This window comes from Panthera tigris, chromosome A1 (genome assembly GCF_018350195.1).
Source record: "Panthera tigris isolate Pti1 chromosome A1, P.tigris_Pti1_mat1.1, whole genome shotgun sequence".
Lineage (NCBI taxonomy): Eukaryota > Metazoa > Chordata > Mammalia > Carnivora > Felidae > Panthera > Panthera tigris.
In genome coordinates, this window is record NC_056660.1 from 107,346,640 (window position 1) to 107,366,565 (window position 19,926).

At 36.1% G+C, this 19,926-nt stretch overlaps 1 long non-coding RNA gene across 1 annotated transcript in view; it reads left to right on the plus strand.

The window, feature by feature from the left end:
- Positions 1-18,648, plus strand: part of LOC122231274 — a 332,297-nt gene extending 313,649 nt beyond the window's left edge. Inside the window, exons 3-4 of the long non-coding RNA XR_006208464.1 lie at positions 1,308-1,402; positions 18,611-18,648. This is a non-coding gene — a long non-coding RNA (uncharacterized LOC122231274). The remainder of the gene's footprint in view (positions 1-1,307; positions 1,403-18,610) is intronic.
- Positions 18,649-19,926: the final 1,278 nt, after the last annotated feature.

Consider the following 19,926-nt stretch of genomic DNA (forward strand, 5'->3'; position numbering starts at 1 on the left):
TGTTTCTCTGGACCACACTCTAAGATGAGTAAATAAGTCTCCCTTGAGTGTGTCTTAGGCATTTTTCAAACTGCTGGTTCTATGTTACATCTGCATGGGCTGTTTTAATACTGTCTGTTTCAGGGCAAGGACTCAGTTTCCTAATGCCCTCCAAGCTCTTCCATAGCCAAGCCTGCTGATTTTTTAAATTCTAGGCTTTAAGTTACTCTTGGTAGGAACTCATGACATTCACCCCTTTCACTTCGAAAGCCAAATGTTATGGGGATTCATCTTCCCCACGGGATCCTGGGTGTAATAGTCTGTTTCTCACCCTTGTCTGTGATCCGAGCTCCGTCCTGACCGCTGTTGATCCCTGTTATTTTGCTCCCAAACCATGTCTCCATCATTCTTACCTTCTTCTTTATGGCATTTTCTCTACCTTTAGTTTTGGAGTTTGTTCTCCCAGTCTTTGGGTTATTTTTCAGGTTATTTACACTGATGTCAGTATTATCTAGTTGTATCCATGGGAGGATGCAAGCTTAGGGTCCTCCTATTCTGCCACCTTCCCAGCTTTCTAGAATCCACTAGGAATTTTTATAATACAACACAAATGATACTATAAAGTTTATACAGCCCCTTTTTCATTCAAATGTAATGTTTGGCTTTTGTTGTTAATTTGTGTTTCCTAAAGGTTTTTGCTGTTTGGGAGTAATTAGGGATAATGCCAAATCTCTAATATTTATGAGCTGAGAAATTAGAATTAGGTTAACATTTTTATCATTATACATTCAGTGTTTTAGTTCACATTTTGCAAAATATTTAGTCATTGAAGTAGTGACAAACTTATTTGGAGAGAGAGCTCCCAGGGCTTACTGTATAAAATATTCTTTCTTTGGGCTGATCTGCATATTGAAGGTTAAAGATAGGACCCTGACAATTAGAATTACTTTTTGAAAATCGAATATGGCATTTGTTTATTGAATTATTTTAATTCTCCTTTGTATGTGTAAGAAAAGTTACAAAGCTTTTAGTGTGTTAAAACTTCTTAATCTGAACCTTGAAAATGCGCTTAAAGTATTTGCGTACCACAAACCATGTTGTTTCATAAAATGCTTCATTCAAGTTATAACAGCCCAGGGAAACAGTGACTTGTTACACTGCATTAGAATGACAGGAAAGTATCTAAGAAATGCCCTGATAAAAGATTAGTATGCCAAGGTTTAGTCAGTGTTAATATGAAAAAGATGACATTGGCAAAAAGTAAAATGTCAGACTTTGGGAAATGCTTTCAATACTGAGGCTGCTGTGCCTTTGATTTTATTTTCTAGGTCATTGTTTCCCAAGCTAGATGCTGAACCCCCATTGGGACTGTGAAGATATTGCGAATGTTTTTGGTGATCAGAGCAGAAGAGATCCAACAGTGGTAGGTAGCAGTGAGAGACTGCAGGCAATTATATAAATGAACCAGATGCCCTCTCTCCTTGGGCCCTCTCTCAGTAGCTCCACATCAACATGCTTTCTTCTAGTCTTTTCAGATCTAATGCCTTGCTGAAAGAGAGATGAGTACTGGTAACTTTCTCCCTTTTTTTGCTTTCCTTAATAATTATAGCTAATGACTATTGAGCAATTACTTTGTGCCATGAGACAATGTAGTGTGTGTGCATTAAATAGATTATTTCATTTAAACCTCAGCATAATTCTCCGAGATACATACTTTTTTTTTTTTCCTCCAGCTCATAAATGAAGAAGCTGAGGCTTGGGGAGTTTTAGTGATTTCAAAGTCAGTCAGCTAAAAAGAGATGCTGCAGATTTTGAACACAGGCAGCCTGAATGCAGGACCCCCAGTCTTTTCTGTCTATTCTCCTTTTGTTTTCTTTGTTGAATCTTGTTGGATGAAATGACTTAAGAACTTTTTCTCTATCATTATGAACTAGGCTTAGGATGCGGAGTAAGCCACCTCACTGGAGCAACTCAGAATATTCTGAGCTTTTTCAAACAGCAAAAATGTTTCCTACAGAGATTAAGAAAGGTCCTTTGGAATCTTCAATCTCTGATTGACAATTACTTTCTCTAAGGAGAGAAGGAAAAATTATTTTAAAGATGCAGCCGATATGGGAAGGACATAAAGGTTGATAAAAGTTTAGGAACCTTATTAGTTAATTCTCTAGCTCCTTGGACTGCTTTGACTTAGTTAAATATTTTGAGTGATGATGAGTCACTGCGTAAGAATTTTTTAGTCTTTTTGATAAAGATTCTAAAGTGTCCCCTTTCACTTTTTCTTTGCTTCCTTCTGCTATATCCTTCTTCTGATGAAGAAAACTGTGTTAATACTGTCGTCATTGGGGAGAATTAAGGGACACATTTAGCAACTGAATTCTTCCAAATGAATTCCAAACTTAATAGAAATGGGATTTCTTGTTATGATGGCAAAAAGAATTGGGGCATTTTCTTCCACAAACAATTTTTTTAAAAACCGGACATTATTACTACAGACAATTAGTTGAAGGCACTGGACAGTGTCCAAAGGCAGACAGAAAAATGAATAAAAAAATACTCTTGAAAGATTGCTCTTGCATTGGTTGAGAGCTGCAAGCTTGTGACTTTCTAAGCTAGGGTGTTCCCTAAACCCAACTCTGGCACAAGAAAACCTCAGCCTTGCTAGTGTGAATAGGGAAGTATTCAAGTTCAGAGCCACAGAAACACTGGTAAGTTATGGAGGGATTTCTGAAGGGAGAAAACCAAATTTACGTAACAAACTGTTGAACTTTTCCCGTCAAATAAGCTTTAGAGCTGTCTTCCTACTGATTCTCTCACTGCTCTGAGATAGCCTGTAATCTTATATATTGTGCTTATATTATCTGTTTTTACAACTGGAATTTATTTGAAAAGCAATGTATAGGTTGGCATATTTAGCACACAGCAGACATATGAGGCCTTTATGTTTAACTTTGATGGTGCAGAAGCCTTCCTTTGGGAGACAAAGGCTATAAAGAGTATGGAGGGGAAAAAAACAGATAAATTCTTTGAAAGAAAAACTTACCTTTGGTCATTGTTACTGTACTTCTGGTTGTTCATATGGGAAATAATCCATTGGATACCCAAGTGTTATGACCCATTAATTTGGATAACCCCAGGAGCAAACTGAGGTGACACATGTGTTCAGAATAGATCAGTGGCTTGGGAGACTAAAATGTTTATTGGATCTGCATCGGTTTGGGAGTATTCTCCACATTTAGATACACCTGGGAAAGGAGGAAAACAAAGATCTAGCCTGGCCTGGGTTCTTAACTCACCCTCTGCACACCATGGCCATCAGTTTGACTTGATCTACACACATATCACTCTAGTGGAGACTGATTCAATCTCCTTGGGTGACTGTATTAGTTAAGGTTCTTCAGAGAAATAGAACCAATCAGATAATATACATATATAAAGAGATGAAATATAAAGAATTGGCTCATGCGGTTGTAGAGGCTAAGTCTCAAGAGTTGCAATTAGCAAACTGGAGACCAAGGAGAGCCAATGGTATAGTTCTAGTCTGAGTCTAAAGGCCTGAGAACCAGGACAGCACATAGTGTAAGTTGTAGTCCAAGGCTAGATATGAAAGCAGAAGAGCAATGTCCCAGTGTAAAGACCATTAGAAAGCGAAAATTCTTTCTTACTCAACCTTTTTATTGTGTTCAGGCTTTCCATGAATTGGATGAGGCCCATTCACTCTGGAGAGGGCATTCTGCTTTACTCAGTCTACTGATTCACATGTTAATCTCATACAAAACACTTTCTCACAATCATCCAGAATAATGTTTAACACAATATCTCGGCACCCCATGGTCCAGTCAAGTTGACATAGAAAATTGACCATCACAGTGACTCATTGAACTAGGTCTATCCGGTTAATTTCTTTGGCCAAAGAACCGAACTTGGTTAGAAAAGCACATCTCATAACCTCATGTTTCTGGCAGGGCATAGGTTGGTCTGGGCCAAATTCTTGTTACCTAAATATTCATTAACTACTATAGTGAGGATATTACAATGCCACCCAGGCAAAAATAGAAACTGGTTAACATTCCTAGGTAATACTTGGCCAAAAGAAACAAATCTTACAGAGAAATGCCTTGAGCATGTTAAAATGTAGCTGGAGAAATCCCAAGCTGACTATTAACACAGGTCAGCCTTGATGAAGGCCATAATAAAGAAGAAGAAGAAGAGTGCTATGAGAGTAAAGGGTAAGGGATAGGGAAAGGTATTTTAGTTGTGTCTTAAATTTTTTCGTCATTTATATTCACCTTTCTTATTTGGGGCACTTTTTTTTTTTTTTTTTTTTAGTGTGGTATAATCCACATACCATAAAACCTACCATTTCATATTATATAATTCGGTGATTTTTCAGTATATTGATATGGTTTTGCAACCACACTATTATCTAATGCCAGAAAATTTTTTTCGCCATCAGGGCTTCTTTTTGCAACACATGATGTTTTTTTGAATTTCACCATCATATGCAAATCTAAAGGCCTATACAAATGCTATAGCTTGAATTTATTGGTGAAATATGTTGACTCATCAATGTAGGCGGAGAAGAAGTTGCTTTTTAATTTATTACACGAAACCTCTTGCTTCATATGGTATGTCATCAATAAGTCATTATTTGAGAATGAAACCTTATCAATTTCTCATACTGCATCTTTGCCCTAACATTTTTACTATAGTTTCACGTTGTTATTCTTACGTTCCCATCAACTGTGTTATTTTTCCTTTTTTGGGAAGCAAGTTCTATTACTGAATAAGTTGTTTCCTAAGCCTTTTTACTAAAGCTTTAGTCTATTTTTGGATTCCAATTGCCATTTAAAATAATCAACATCTTCACTTGTTAAATGGATGTTATTTGTGGTTCAGTGTTGTCTCAATTTTGCTGGAGCTATCATAGCAGTTGAAAACTCTTTGTACCAGACTACATGCAAGGGAAAATCAACTTGGATTACCAGCCCATTTAAAATCCATTGATAAGTATCTTTCATTATAGAAATGAATTTGGTTTTTGTCTGTCTCTTGTTGCACTAGGACAGTAAAATGACTCAGATTATAAAATAATTATTTATCCCTAACCATATCAGAATTGTCTATAGACCTAAGCCTAGAAATCTCCTTTTTCATCTCAAAGCCTGGCTCCAAAATTCATCACGTTGCATTGTCATACATGTCTTCAAAACACACACAAGTGCTATATAAAACAGAAGGGTATAATAAATAACCAAGCATTAAATTTTCAAAACATATAACATCATGGTACAATTTACTTGTAGACTGAATCTGTGCTTCGCAGTGTTTACACTTGCGAGGTATCAAGGAGAGAGTTCTACCATCACATTTACAAATTCCTTCCTTAGGGTAAGATTTCCCTTTGATTCTCTATTATGCTAGCAGTAATTGTTGGCATTTGGCAAAGGGAGGCTGGGGGAGGTGATGTGAGGCAGAGGCTGTCATCATTCTGCTGTCCTCCCTGTGTGTCATACCCACTGTTTATTATTGAGTATCCCTTTCTTGTATCAATACCTGAAAAGAACCCAAATAAATCTTGTCTTACTAATTTCTAATACTGTTATAATCTATTTGCTTAATATTCAATGCTGATAACTTTGAGCCACTATCAGTAGGAGATACATCTTGAATTATTTTTCTGCTGGTGCTCTGTTGCTCAGCTCTCTTGCCTTGTAAGTTGTGTGCTCAGTGGTATTTGATGTAGAGGGAGTCATTGGGCTGCTGAGGCAAAGGTCAGATGAGCAGAAACCTCATTGCCTGGTACTAACCTCCCTTTAGTACTTACCAACTCTAATTGCCTGTTTACTTGTCTGTTTTCCCCACTGAATTGGATGTTCCACGAAGGAAAGTCTTTTTTTTTTTCTTACTTACTATTAATTCCCTGTTATGTAACACCCTGTAAAAGGCAAATGTTTCCTAAGTGTTTACATCTTGAGTGAATGCTGAACTCCCTAAAACATCTTGTATCCTCCTGCTTCATACTTATTTGTGAAGACAACTAAACTCTAGCAGAATGTTCATAGCATTCTTATTTTAATAGCGGCAAACCCCAAAAGGCACTGAACTAAAGCCTAACTCAAAAACTTATTAAAGTCCCACTCTATCGATGGCAGAATCAATGTAATTTTTTCTGGAGAAACAGAAACAACTCAAGTAACAGTGTTTTGTGTGTGTGTGTTTTGGCCCATGGGCTACAAACAAATGAAAAGTAATTTTATCCCAGCTATGCAATCACCTTTGAGGAATTTCAGAGCCAGTGGTGTCTTGAATTACTGAAAATACCTCAACTCTGCTGTTTCCTTAAGACATACATCTGTAGACTATGCTCTGCCGATGGGGATTATTTAGTTATTTGTGATGATACATCATAGGAAGGGCACAGAATGTTGTCTTTCTCTTGCCTCAGACTCTAGGGATATTTGCAGGAAATTAGATACTTTACTTTTGAGAAAATTCATTGGCTCTAGTTATTTGTTTCCTAGTTCAAAGCATTCCTTTGCTTCGGCCATGGGATATTAGGGAAATTCCCAGGACATTTTTTTGTTTTAATCAGAGCTACCCTGTTGTCTTTTATTCTCAAGAGCAGCAAGTATGCCATGGAGGTGACATTTAAGAGCCAGTTGACCCTTTCCTTGTCCTTATATTAACACATGTCACCTGACAGTGGCCCACTGCAACTTAACAGCTATATCTAGTAAAACTGAGCCCCTTTGTTTTCCTTCATCTTTCTGATGCCTTCCAGATCAGATTCCTCATAAAGTCATCATTTCTTTCTTGTAAGTCTCTATTACCATTCCTTTCCCACTATTTCTTGTTTCCATTTCTTGTGTTAATTACCTTTCAGACTCACTTTCTCTACTTTGATACGGTATTCTCTTTTTTAGACACTTTTGGGTTTTTTCTTGCTACCTTTTGGGTTTTTCGTTTTCAGACTCATACTGTGCATAAACTCTTCAGGTCAAGATGACCTACTTCTCACTGAGCTCTTGTTTAAGATCCACTTGACTGAGAATCTCTTCCTGAACTACATTACACCAAGATTATGTGGATGACCAGAAAAAAACATTATCTGAACTTCAGAATTTTTTAAAAGGTCTACTGTGGCTATTTATGTTCCCTGAAGTTGCTCACCGTTTGCTAAACCATCTTCTTAACTCTGTGTGAACTTGGCCTCCCTCAGAACGGTATGACAAATGAGAGGGAAGGAATAACTCATCTTTCCTCTTATATCAAAAATGAAGTGAATAATCCTTAAGAAATGTCACAACATAGCTGTTATGAATAACACCACTTTACAGTTGAGATAACCAAGTTCTAGAAAGAAGGTTAATCTCCAGTCTACATAGCTAACAAAGGAGGAAGAACCCAGGATTCCAAACCAGATAATAGAATTTCCAGTCTGAAGCTCTGCCTGTTAAATGTGATTTGATCTCAGGGTTAGGTTTAAAATGAGTACATTTTCCAGTGTTCTAGTTTTAGAAATAATTGGGAGAGGAGGTGGGGAAAGAAGTAAGTTACATAATAATATATGAAGATCTTGTTAAATATTAATCGGGTCTTACTGAGGGCCAGCAATCTTATAAAAGATGGGGATATGTCAGGGGTTAGAGTAGCCTTGCTCATTATTGTAGTTTCCATTCATAAGAAAGTATGAGATAATGGTCAGAGCTATGAGGGAAAAAAAGACAGATGATTTGATTTTAACTGCGGAGTGATGCTGTCTTACATGGGGAGCCTGGGAAAGCTTCTCAGAGGAGGTGACATTAGAACTGAGAATTGAATAGTTCACATTCTATTCATTAATATTAACAGTTAGAAATAAAGGTTTCAAAATGTATCAAAAATTTAAAAATAGTATGGAATCCTTCCAAAGCCAAAACAAAACAAACAAGCAAACAAACAAAACCTAAGTGAGGCATCCTCTTATTAAACCCCAGTTAAAGAGAGAAAAACAACTTCCAAGTCTCTTTTCTCTCTAAAGTTTTTCCTTCTCTCTCTCTTCCTTTTTTTAGGGTAAAGATCCAAAGTCATATATTTACACTGACTTTAACAAAGCAAAATACATTTATTTTTCCATTTTATTTTTATCGAGTTACATATATACAGAGTTTAGAAAGTCAAATAGTTCCGAAAAAGCTTACAAGGAAAAAGAACTATCTTCTGTTAAACTCATCGTCACCCGCGGTTTCTACATCTCAGAGACAACCACTTTCAATCTGTGCTATTTTCTCAGGCTTCAAAATAACAGATTTACATAGTTCCTAGATTTTTCAGTTTTCTATGTCATGTATTGATGTATTCTATTGAAACTAATATTTTAATGTTCTTATTTTCTCCTCCCACGTCCTCTCTCTCACTATCTTTTAAAACCAGTTATACCATCAGTTTTAATTAGATCAGTTTAGATCATTTAATCGATGTAGATCCATTAGATCTCTTATCACTTAGATCATTAGAGTTAATGGCTCTGTGTTTATATTATGATGGGGAATGATAAGAGCCATGTAGCTAACTGTCATTACATTTCCTTTTGTCTTCCTAAGTGTTAATGATTGACCCGTTTTAAATTTTAATTTGTTTTCTACCTATGCATCATTAATTCATTCCCAAACTCTTCCTCAGAACTATAAATCTCCTTTCAAACATTCAAATGCATTAAGTAGTCTATCCATTTCAAATTTTTCTTGGATATCTTTCTCCTTGAGCCCTGCATTCTCTTGTTCTAATCTGAATTGGTTGATTTCTCATCATTCTGAGACTCCATTTTCTTATTTTTTTAATGGGGAGCTGTGTATCTCAGATTTCATGTCTTCCTTTCTCTTGGGTGTGGTGGTCCAAATAATGGTCCCCCAAAGATGTGCATATCTTAACCTTCGGAACCTGTGTATATGCTACTTTACATGGTAAAAGAGACTTTGTAGATGTGCTTAAGGACCTTGAGCTGGGGAAATTATTCTGAATTTTCCAGGCAGGCCCATTGTCTTTATAAGTCAAAGAAGGAAGCATCAGAATCAAAGAGAGAATTGAAGATGTTATGCTGCTGGCTTTGAAGATTGAGGAAGGAACGAACCATGAGCCAAGGAAAACAGGCAGCTTCTAGAAGCTAGAAAAGACAAGGCAACAGATTTTCCCCTACAGCCTTCTTCAGAAACATAACTCTCCCTACACCTTAATTTTAGGACTTGTGACTTCCAGAACTGTAAGATAATAAATTTATATTGTTTTAAACCACTAAGTTGGTGGTAATTAGTTTCAGGAACATGGGAAACTCATTTGCTGGCTTACCCTCTAATTTTGTTAGGGCACTTTCTCTGGGATCTTGAAAACAGTACATGGAAGATAGAATTTTTGATGCCTCATATATCCAAAAAATATCTTTATTTTTTACCTAAGAGTCCTTAAGGATGGAAGTGATTTTCCTTCAGGATTTGAAGGTGTTTCACTATTGTGTTGTTTCTGCCAGTGAGAAGTGCAATGCCATCCTGATGCCTGACTTTTGTGCCCTGTTTTATTTATTTTTTTTTCTCTTGGGAAGCTGCTGTTCTACTCTCTCTGTCCCCATCATTGAGAAGTTTCCTGATGATGTGCTTTGCTTTCCTCTAGGTCCATGTATTAAGCACTCGTAATAAAGACACTTATTCAGTTCTGGACCATTTTCTGAATCATTTATTTGATCATTTCCTTCCCTCTCTTTTTTGTTCTCTAGAATTTCTGCTACTTATCTGTGGGCATTCTGAAATGACCTTTGAAGCTTTCTTTTTTCATCCCCTGTTTTCTATTTCTATCTTTATTCTACTTTCTGGAGATTGCCTTAACCACATCCTCTTACTCTACTTAAGTTTTTCATTTCATATATCTGATTTTTAATTTCTAAGACCTCTTTATTTGATTTTTCAGTTTTCCTTCAAACTTCACCATTATTTTTTTAAGTAAATTAGTATTTTCTTTTCCCTTTTAAAAAAAATAATTATCATTATTTACCTGGTTCCCTTTATGATATCTTTTTCTATCGTCCCAGTTCATTTTCATCTTGGCTTCGTGTAGGAGGCTTTTCTGAAGCGTTTGATGTATTCACGTTTAAGGGTGAGGCCCTAGAAAGCTGACTGGGAGCCCTGTGTGTCAGTTTATGAGTTGATGGTCTTCACTGATGGTCTTCACAATTTTGATGGTTATTGTAGGTCACCACCGTCCACCCCCCCCCCCGCCCCGCCCCCTACTAGTTATGCTGATCGTTGACTTCAGAGACAACTGCTTTAAAATCTTGTCTGGGAGATCTAAAATGTCTGCTAGTGTTTCTGAAGACGAATGGGAATATGGACCCCATGTATCTCATTGTTCAGTGTATAGACTTTCACTTAATCCTGTTTTTCAGTTTTCCTGGAGTCCTCCTATACAGTCTCCCTGATTTAATCTCTCCAAGTCCTCTTTGGGGATGGAGAACAGAATCTGTGTTAACAGCTTCTTTATATAAATTCTCTAACAACCTTCCCGTATCAAGTCCAATCTCACCCCTATGATACCACTTAATTTCTGAGAATTTCCTTTGTTTTGAGGCCTAAAACAGCCAGCTTCTCGTTTCCTCCTTTCGGGGTTTTTCTTGTTCTCTAATCTTTTTTCTGGCTTCCAAAGATAGGTCACCATCATTCCTTCTCAAGTTCACTTTATGCTTAGGAGTCTCTTTAAATCTTTTCACTACCTTTTTAGTGAATTTCAGGACAGAGCAGTGGAAATGACATGTGTTCAGTCTTTCATGTTTAACTGAAGCTCAAGAATTAATTTTTTTTTTTTTTTTACAGTTATATTGATTTTTAACAAAACCACATTTTCTGGGCTCTAGCACTCAGCCTTTAAGTCTGGAAGTTACTCCCTTGTTTACTGAGGTACATGACAGAGTAACTGATGAGCCTATAAAATTATATAGTCCTTTTTCCAATTTTCTGGCTGTGTTGGTGACTGGTAATTAAAGTGTTCATGGCAGCCCTGAGAGTACCTTATGCCTTGTCATTGCCACATCCACATGCCAGATAACAATTGCTTGAAAATTAGTGATGGTTCAAAAATTAATGAGCTTTTCTTAAAGACGTATTTTATTCAAAGGCTATGAAAGATACGACTTGTGGGGCGCCTGGGTCACTCAGTCACTTGAGCCTCCAACTTCGGCTCAGGTCATGATCTTGCCGTTGGTGGATTCCAGCCCCCTGTCGGGCTCTGCACTGACAGACAGCTCAGAGCCTGAAGCCTGTTTCGGATTCTGCCACTCCCCGCTTGTGCTCTCTCTCTCTCCCTCTCTCTCAAAAATAAATAAACATTTCTAAAAATTTTGTTTAAAACAAAAAAGATACAACTTGTTTTCATGTGTTGAGAGACACACTTCTTTCATGAGTAACATTTTATTTTTAAAAAAGTGAATTGTAAGAATTTTCTTGAAACTCCAAACTAGCAGAGTTTATATCTTCTGATTAACTGGAGACACTTTTCATATTGGGATACTATGTAAAGTACTTGTCCTAAAATTATATTTTTAAGTTTGAAGATAGTACCTAGTTCTAATACTTTGAGATAAACTGAAGAAATCCATGTGTACTCTATCCATGTTTCTGAGGTTATTTATCTCCATGGCTCCTTAATCTTAATCTTTTTATAAAGGAACACCTCAATTGTTTTAGTCTATGTTCAAGCTGATATCTTTTATCATTTTAATTTTGTGTCTTTGGACCTTCTCCAGCTTTATTCTATTTGTTTTGAGGTTCATTAACCACAAAGTCGTATGGTGTGGATTCTTTATGAGTTTTTAATCAGGATAAAATTTTGTTTTCTGTTTGGCTCAGTGTTTGGCCTCCTGATGAGGTCCAGAGCTTTTCTTGTTCTAGACTTCATTTCAAAGTCTTCAGAGCATCTATAATGGTAAGTGGGTTGACTTTCAGGACAAAGGTGTGATATTCAGTTCTGTCATTTTTGTTTAGAGTAAAAATCAATAGCAACAAGAGGGTTCTTTAGAACTTTTATTGCACAGTTTCACGTGAGGAACAAACCCACAAGGAGCTCAAGTGCCTAGGGTACAGTTGTCCAAGAAAACTAGACTCTTGGATCATGACCAGGAATTTTCTCTCTGCATACTTCTGCCTAGTAAATAATGTCTAGCCTACTTAAACTTAGGTTAAGTCACCATCTTAAGATGAATTAGGAGAGTTCTGTGCACCTTACTCTTCTTTCCTTCCCTAATATTACCTCCATTATTTTTATCATCCCCAATTTCTTTCCCCTTCGTGTGTCTGTCTGTACTTTTTACAGTTTCCTCTATTTCCACCTACTATCTGCATACTTTTGCGCAGTCCTACTTGCTCTGAATCTGTAATGACCTGTCAATTTTGTTCTGTCTAGAACAAGAGGATTAAAGACCAGAGCTCTCGTCTGCCTTATTTCCGTGTTTGCCCCTCTACTGTCTGTGCTGCACACAGCAGCTTGTGTGTTCTTTAGAAAAACCATCTGCAGAGAAAGAGAAAAAAAATAAATAAATAAAGCAGGCTCACTGAGATAAGTAGGGATGGAAGTTGAAGAGAAAGCCAAGGTACCTCTCCAGTTCAGTTTCTTATGTCTTAGGATTGCATAAGTCATCCTTATATCCCTATAGTAAATCTTCCTTCTGTGCTTGTAAGAGCTCAGGTTCATTTCTGCTACTGCCAGCTGAGTTGTCATAGCTAATATCATATGTTTAAATAAAACAGTGCACTATCTGCAATGCTTATATTATGTGTTGAAAATAACTTTATCAGCTAAAATTTTATATCTTAAGCACCATACATAACATTGTTTCTATGGGGAAAATATATGTCCAAATAATTTAAATTACTGTTTGGATAAAGCCTAAATTCTAAATTTGGGATTGCTTTTTTTTTATTAATTAGGTTTTATTAATTATCCATGTTTTGTTGATTACACTTGTGTGTGTGTGTGTGTGTGTGTGTTTATTTATTTTTGAGAGAGAGAGAGAGAGAGAGAGAGAGAGAGAGACAGATAGCAAGTGGGGGAGGGCAAGAGAGAGGGAGACACAGAATCCAAAGCAGGTTCTAGGCTGTGAGCTGTCAGCACAGAGCCTGACCTGTGGCTCGGACTTGTGAACCTCAAGATCACGAACTGAGCCGAAGTTGGAGGCTGAACTGACTGAGCTACCCAGTCACAATTACACTTTTGAAAGCACACATTTATATATTTTTATCTCCTCTTTCTGTCCTTACTCAGGAATAGAGCTCATGCTCTAGTCCTTATAGGCAATCTTTAGCTATTATTGACTGTCAAAAATTCTCCCTATGTTGTTAGTCTATCCCATTGAACCTATTGACATTTTCAGTCAGAGTTTTTGTAGAAATAATTCAGTATCAGTTAAAAATTTGTCATGTGAAGAAACAGCGCAGCACAGTGCTGAAGGAGAAAAGGCTTTCACGTCATCTACTTATCTCACAAGAATAAATCTACTAACCCAAAAGTCTTCTTTGCCATGAACTTTTAAAAATGCAAAGTGGAAGAAAAAAAGATGAAAAATCTGGTCTTTAAATCAGTCAAATTGGCTCAATCAATCAATAGCCTATGAATGTTCAGTCATGTTTTTAGGTAATTGAGTGTGTGTGCATGCGTGTGTGTGTGTGTGTGTGTGTGTGTGTGTGTGTCTATTGTAGGCTTTGAGCTGCCAGTAGTAAAGCATTTTAAGTCAGATAAGGAAAAAATAGATAAATATGGTATGTTAATTGCTGAGGCAGTATCCAGTGAACATCAATTAAAACAGAAGGCTTTGAAATCAGGGAAAAATAATTTTAAAGAGGGCTGTTGTTTTTGTTAATTATAGAGTACGAATGAGACTAATTCACTGCTTCCCTCCAACCCCAAGCTATAGATAAAAGACTCTGAATAGCATATCATTCAGTACAAGAACTTTACCATCACTTTTATTCATCAGCAAAACCAAAGAAACAATTGCAGGATGTTCTCTATTATTTAGCATGGAATGCCTTTATCACTTTATGTCCTTGCCTGACATTCCTCCTTGTTTGTTGCCATTAAATGCTTGGCTTTTATTCACACAGCACACTGCCAAAGAAGTCAGCGTGCAGTTTATGTTATATTGCTTCGAGGGTTACAGCAATGTCACCTCTTTCTTAAAACAGTTGGTCAACAATGACCGCAAAGTTGAGTATAGTAGAACCCTTATACTGATTACCATGAGAAGCAAAATAAATAATGAACTCTATAAAAAGTAATAGTGAGACTGAACTGATTGGCAGACTATTTGATTTCATGGATGGTTTCATTTTTAAAAGGTCTGACAAAATCCTGTAGCATTCTGTGTTACATTAGACGTTACATTTCCCTACCTATAGCTGCCTGCCTAAAAGTGAAGGCAAATACTTTTTGGGAGGAGGTAGGTGTTTTTCTTTTTTGTATTTAATCTGTTGACTTTTCTATAGATAAGAAAAGGCCACTAACCTGGGCAGGGTAACCATTCTGGTGTCATTTTCCAAATTACTCTAATGCGATTTTCAGAGCCTGGCTTCTATAGATCATTTATTCATTTAGTAGTAATGCTTATGGAAGTAGATAAGCTGCATTTCCTTGTGTGCTTTTATAATTTATAAGGACAATTTGGCAAGGATAAGTTTGGATGCTTCCCTAAGATGCTTTGGCTATCTTCCCCTAACCATATGATGAGCCTCATTTCACTTCTTTGAAATCTCTCCTTTAAATCTTTTGCTTTGGGCGTAGTTTCTGGATATTGTAAGAACAGTTTGCTTCTGAAGGCTGTTGTGGACTGGATGCTCCTTGGCAGTTAATTCTCTTTCTTTTTCTGTGGACTCTAAGTGGAATGCCCTTTAAATAGTAATGATGTATGACTTTATTTCTACCACATCTAGGTTGTTCCTGGTAATTTTAAATTATTTATTGAAGCATGTACCAGATATACTGGTACTATTAAGCTCTGCATACCCTTCTTAACTTTTTCTCACCTGTGAAATTAAAAGAGCCAAATTGTAGACATGTTGAAGTTTCACTCTGAATGTTGCTGGGTTTTAAAGAAGTGCCTCCATGGGGCACCTGGGTGTCTCAGTTGGTTGAGTGTCCGACTGCAGCTCAGGTAATGATCTCATGGTTTGTGAGTTCTAGCCCCATGTTGGGCTCTGTGCTGACAGCTCAGAGCCTGGAGCCTGCTTCAGATTCTGTGTCTCCTTCTCTCTCTGTCCCTCCCTCACTCGCTCGCTCTCTCTCTCTCTCTCAAAAATAAATAAACATTAAAAAACATTTTTTTAAACAAGTGCCTCCATATAATAGCTTTGTCTTCAGTGTAGTTTCATTTTTAAGCCCGTGTCATGTTTTATATCCCCTCTACTTCAGTAATACATAATCACTTGGAGTTCCTTGGGAATTGATATTTTCTCATAACTTCTCTGTTTTTAAACATTTATATAACACTATATCTGGATGTTTCTTATCCCGGATGATTATATCTTTGGTTTCTGATGGCAGAAATTCCTTTGCATTTAGAGCTTCTTATTATGAATACAGGTTTTGACCCCACTTAATACTACTGTATTTTATAGGTTCTCTTTTTAAGACTAAAACCACATATTTCTCCTGGATGAGAATTAATTAGCTTTCAGAGGCTTGCACCATTACTGAATCTCTAAATAATTCTTGAATCTACCTAGACTGTATTCCCCTAATCTTTTCATCCTCCCACACTCTTAGATGTTAATTTCATGTAATGCTTCTTCCTTCAGCATCATGCTCAGCTTCTTATTTCACTGAGAAAAAATTAAAGCAATCAAGAGAGAACTTAAGGCACCCACTATATCTACTCACCTACTTGTGTCTGTCCCCATACATTCTAGCTTCTCTCCTCTTTACTCTAATTGACAATTTTGTTCCTAGCAAAGCCAACATCCCTGTCCACCACACGTCATTTTTTTTTTTAACCTACCAGGATTCTTCACAACAATGTATGGGATTTCCCCTTGCTCTGCTTTCTTGCTAGTACTTTGGGACCATTACTTTCTTTTCCTTTTTCCTTTCTTTCTCTTTCTTCTCATCCTTCTCTACCTTCCCATTTCTTTGTAGAGATCATTGTAGGTTTTTAGTGATATCTCACTGAAGCTGACTGGAATTTTGCTATTTATGGTTGATGTTGAGCATCTTTTCTATGAGCTTATTTGCCATCCATATATTTTCTTTGGTTCAGTGTCTGTTCACATCTTTTGTCCCTTTTATATTATGTTGTTTGTTTTCTTACTGTTGAGATTTGAGAAAATTTAATATATTTTATATAAAATTCCTTGCAGATATGTGATTTGTGAATACTATCCCACTCTTTAGTTTATTTTTTCTCTTTCTTAACATTGTCTTTCTCAGAGAGGAAAAGGGTTTTAATTTTAATAAAGCCCAGTTTGTCTTTTTTTAATTTTTTTATGTTTTATTTATTTTTGAGGGAAAGAGAGAGACAGTGTGAGTGGGGAGGGGCAGCGAGAGAGGGAGACACAGAATCCGCAGCACGCTCCAGGCTCTGGGTTTCAACACAGAGCCTGATGTGGGGCTTGAACTCACAAACCGTGAGATCATGACCTGAGCCAAAGTCAGATGCTCAACCAACTGAGCCACCCAAGCGCCCTTGTCTTTTTTTTTTTTTTTTTAATGAATTTTGTTTCTGGTGTCGAACCTACAAAGTAGTTGTTTAACCCAAGGTTAAGAAAAATTTTCTTCCATTATTTTTTTCTAAATGTTTCATAGTTTTATGTTTCACATTAGGGTCTACAGTCCATTTTGGGTTAATTACTGAACAATATGTGAGGTATAGGTTGAGATTTAATTTTCTTTCCATATAAATGTTTAGTTGTTCCAGCACCCTTTGTTGAAAAGACTGTACTTTGTCCACCAAATTCTACTTGTTCCTTTGTTAAAAGCCCATTGTGTCCATATTTGTGCAGTTCTATTTTTGAATTGGTTTGTATTTCCCTGAAGAGTAGTGATGTTGAGCATATTTTCATGTACCTGTTGGCCATCTGTATGTCTTTGAAAAAATGTCTGTTCAGGTCCTGTGCCTATTTTTAAATCAGATTATTTGTATTTTTGCTGTTGAGTTGTATGAGTTCTTTATTTATATATGTTGGATACTAACACCTTATCTGATACATGGTTTGAAAATATTATCTTCTGTTCATAGATTGCCTTTTCATTTTGTTGATTATGTCTTTGTGCAGAGATTTTTAGTTTGATGTAGTCCCACTTGTTTATTTTTGCTTTCGTTACCTGTATTTTTTTGTGTCATATATAAGAAATCAATGTCAAGAATAATGCCAAGAAGATTTTCTCCTGTTTTCTTCTAGCAGTTTTGCAGTTTCACGCCTTTTACATTTAAGTGTTTGATCCATTTTGGATTCTTTTTTTGTGAATGGTATAAGAGATCTAAGTTAATTATTTCTCATGTTTTCCCAGAACCACTTATTGAAGAAATTGCCTTTTGCCCACTGATTATTCCTGTCAAATATTAATTGATCATATGTGCATAGGTTGATTTCTGGGCTCTCAATTCTGCTCCATTCATCTATGTGTCTCTTTTAATGCCAGTACCATACTGTTTTGATTACTACAGCTTTGTAACATAGTTTGAAACCCAGAAGTATGATTCCTCCAGGTTTGTTTTTCTTTCTCAATGTTGCTTTGGCTCTTTGGAGTCTTTTGTGGTTCCATACTCATTTTAGGATTGTTTTTTCTATTTCTGTGAAAACTGCCCCTGGAATTTTGGTAGGGATTGCATTGACTCTATAGATGGCTTTGGGTGGTTTGGATATTTTAACAATAGTAATTCTTCTGATTTCACCCACACAGGATATCTTACCATTTATTTGTGTCTTCCTCATTTCTCTCATTTTGTTGTTAATGTATAGAAATGCACGTATAGATTTTTGTAGCTGATTTTATATCTTGCAACTTTACTTAATTTATTGATTGGTTCAAAATTTTTTTGGTGGAGTTTTTAGTTTTCTAGATATGAGATCATGTCATCCACAGAAACTACTTTTTCTGATATGGATGCCTTTTATTTTTTATTTTTTATTTATTTTTATTTTATTTTTATTTTATTTTGCCTACTTGCTCTGGCTAGGACTTGTAGAACTATTTTGAATAAGAGTGGTGTGTATGGGCATCTTCGTTTTCTTCCTGATTTTAGAGGAAAAGCTTTCAATTTTTCATTATTGAGTGTGTTAACTGTGGATTTGTCATATATGCCCTATATTATGTTTACTTCTGTCCTTTTTGTACCCAATTTGTTGAGAGTTTTTATGATAAAAGAATGTTGAATTTTGTCACTTGCTTTTTCTACATCTATTGCGAGAATCATGTGCTTTTTATCCCTCATTCTATTAATGAGGGTGTCACATTTATTGATTTGTGGATATTGAACAATATTTGCATCCTAGAGATAAATCCCAATTTATCATCCTGTTTGATCTTTTGATGTGCTGTTGAACTTACTGTGCTAGAATTTTGTTGAGAATTTTTGCATCTATATTTATGAGAGATATTTACCTATAGTTTTCTTTTCTTGTAGTGTCAATATCTGGCTTTGGTGACACTGACCTCATAAGGTAAGTTTGGGAGTATTCCCTCCTCTTCAATTTTTTGGAAGAGTTTGAGAAGGACTGGCATTAATTTGTCTTGAAATGCTTGGCAGAATGCCCACTGAAACCATCTGGTTTAGGGTGGGGAGGTTCTTTGTTGGTAAGTTTTTGATTACTGTTTGAATCTCCTTTCTTGTTAACAGTCTTCTCAGACATTTTATTTCTGCATGATTCATCTTGATAAGTTGCACGTCTGTAGGAATTTATTCCAGGTTATCTAATTTGTTGGTGTATTTTTTGTGTTTTACTTTTTTTTTTTTTTTTTTTTTTTTGCTTTCTTTAAAGTGTATTTATTTATTTTTCTAGAGTGCATGGGAGGGGCAGAGAGAGAGAGAGAGAGAGAAAATCCCAAGCAGATTCTGCAAGGTCAGCACAGAGACCAGCATAGGGCTCAAACTCACAAAATATGAGATCAGGACCTGAGCCAAAATCAAGAGTCAGATGCTTAACCAACTGCGCCACCCAGGCACCCCTCTTTTTACATTTTGAAACAATCCATTTATTTGAAACAGAGTATTTATACTCTTATAATCCTATGTATTGCTGTGGTGTCAGTTGTAATATCTTCTCTTTCATTTTTAATTTTATTTGAGGCCTCTCTCCTTGTTTCTTGGTTAGTCTAGATACAGTTTTGCCAATTTTCATTTATCTTTTCAAAAAACTAACTCATGATTTTTTTCATGATTTTTTCCTATTGTATTTTTCATCTCTACATCATTTATTTCTGGTCAATTTTTATTATTCTTTCTGCTAACGTTTGGGTTTAATTGTTTTTTTCTTTCTAATTCCTTGAAAGGTAAAGTCGAGTTATCTATTTGAGATCTTTCTTTTTTTCTTTACGTACACATCTGTTGCTATAAGCTTCCTTCTTAGAAATGTGTTTGCTGCATCTTGTAAATTTTGGCATGTTGTGTTTTCATTTGTCTCAAGCTACTTTCATATTTTTTAAACTCATTTAAAACTATATTTTTAAATGTACGTACGTACGTATTTATTTATTTATTTATTTATTTATTTATTTTTAAGTAACTCTGCACCCAGCATGGGGCTCAAGCTCACAACCCCAAGATCAAGAGTTGCATGCTTTTCCAACTGAGCCAACCAGGTACCCCACTCTCTGATTTTGTATTTCTTCTTTGATCCCTTGATTGTTCAGAAGTCTGTTGTTTAATTTCCACATATTGGTAAATTTCCACTCCCCCTTGTTATTGATTTCTCATTTCATACCATTATAGTTGGGAAAGAT